Source organism: Palaemon carinicauda, chromosome 10 (assembly GCF_036898095.1).
Source record: "Palaemon carinicauda isolate YSFRI2023 chromosome 10, ASM3689809v2, whole genome shotgun sequence".
Taxonomy (NCBI): Eukaryota; Metazoa; Arthropoda; class Malacostraca; order Decapoda; family Palaemonidae; genus Palaemon; species Palaemon carinicauda.
In genome coordinates this window covers 90,592,669-90,595,168 of record NC_090734.1, presented here as the reverse complement: position 1 = coordinate 90,595,168, position 2,500 = coordinate 90,592,669, and positions in this window count along the sequence as shown.

Genomic DNA, 2,500 nt, shown 5'->3' with positions numbered 1-2,500 from the left:
GTTCAATACCCCATTCTCTTAACATCTGCTCAAACTCCCATCCAACAAACTCAGGGCCATTATCACTTAACATTCTCACAGGCTTACACACACACATCGGCAACATCACTTGACCAACCATTCTTGCAACAGTCTCGCTCCGTTTATCCTTGATGGGTATTGCATAGGTAAATTTACTCATGTGATCAACCATAACAATCATTCCCACATGTCTTCTCGCAGTCACAGGCAACGAAACACAATCAATCACAAACATCTCAAATGGTTCTTTCATACGTAATCTCAAAACAGGCGGATTAGCATGCACTCTCTGATACTTCCCTTTCTGGCAATCTTCACACGTAGTCGCTACATCCTTACATATCTGACTCAAGCCAGGTGTAAACAATCTCTCACGCATGCATTCCCATAATTTATTCTTACCCATTTGCCCATATCTGTCATGCACTAACATACACATACTTACTGCTGCATGCATTGGAAACACAGGAACATATATATCTTCATCCATTCCTTTATGTAGAAAATAAACAATATTCTTACACACAATAAGTCTCTTACTAACTTTCTTATACACCTCTAAATCAGACGACCATTCTTCTACCTCAATACTATTCAACATACATTCACGTAACCTTTTAATTTCCTCACATTCATCTTGCATTTCTTCCACCTCCTCTTTAGTCAGTAGATCATCCTCACTCCTCGTAATATCAACCATGCCAACAAAATTCGCCATAAATACACTATTATCTTCTATCACAACTACTTCACATCCATTTTTCAGAAGCAAACCACTACCAATATCAACTGATAAATCATGCAATCTTAAAAAGTCAATTCCTATCAAAAAACAACTAGGCATCTCATTCTCTCCCATTACAATAAAATTATGTTCCACATCCATACTTCCCAGTTTTACTTTCAAACGCACTTCTTCCCAAACTAGCAAACTTCCTTTACCTATCCCATGAATTCTCACACTCGTACATTGCCGTTTCACTTCCCAATTGTACCGCTCTATTTCCTTGATAACAGACATATTCACTAATGACACTTGTGCACCTGTATCAATTAAACTACAGTATTCATTCTCATTTATACCCACATACGTCATCATTCTTCCTTTTACACCATGCATACAAATGTTTACTCTCCTATCAATAGGGTCATCCTTATCACACCCATGGTCATCTTCGCTATCTTCTATGCTCATACCACTCTGATTCAAATCACTCGGACAATCCTCCTTCTTACTCAACAACTTGCAACATCTTTCATTACATTGTAACCTCAATATATACTCCCTTTCAGTCTCTTTATTTGCTCGGTACTGCATCGGACGATTCCACCCAAAATACAAATAAACAGTGACACCATATAACATACTTACTACCAACAATACTTTTGATAACAATTCACCCTCAAGCATACTATCCTCCTCCTTATATGCCATTTCTTTTGATACTTCATTCCTAACACTCATTCTAAGCTCATCTATACTAGCAGGTATATCCCTATTCAAACCCTTCAATTTAACCTTATTTAACCCACACAAAATACATTTATACACCATGCCATCCCCTTCAAAACTTTGTACCACCATTAAATCTTCCGGCAACCTTTCAAAATTACTATCATTCTCGCTACTCTCTTCTATCTTACCATGCATTCTTGACATCGCATCTGCTATCACGTTCTTACTCCCAGGTACATATTCTAGCTTAAAGTCAAATTCATTCAAATCCTCTATTGTCCTCGCAACTCTAGCATTCACAGACTCTTTCCTAATCATGTACACTAGGGGCTGATGGTCAGTACGCACAATAAATTTCACACCATACAAAAATACCTTCAACGCTTTCACCGCAAAACCTTATCGCAGCCAACTCCCTTTCAATCGTGGAATACTTTCGCTCAGCCTTATTAAATGCTTTACTTACATACGCTATCACTCTCAACTGTTCATCTCCGTTTATTCTTTGCATTTGAACCAAGCAACCGCCCATACTAATCCCACTAGCATCCGTATATAACTCTAGCATACTCGCATGTTCACTATAATCGGGAAAAGCCAAAGTGACGTCTCTCGCAGCCTCTTCTTTCAAGTTTTCAAATGCTTCAATCATACGCTCATCCCATTTCAGTCTCGTACTATTTCTTTTACCTGTCCACTCATTCAAAGGGCTTCCCTATTCCCGAACAATCTCTGACAAACTTCCGACCAAATTCAATTAACCCAAGAAACCCTCTCAACTCACGCACCGTATGAGGACGTGGAAACTCTCTCACCTTACTCACAAACTTTTCACTCTTCCTTATACCCGATTCACTCACCACATGCCCAAGAAATTCCACCTCCCCGGCCAACCATGTACACTTTTCAAGCTTAACTTTCACCCCAACTTCTATCAACCGTTCTAATACTGCTTCAAGCAACTGCACGTGTTCCTCAACTGTCTCACTAGCAATCAAAATATCATCAATAAAAACAGTTACC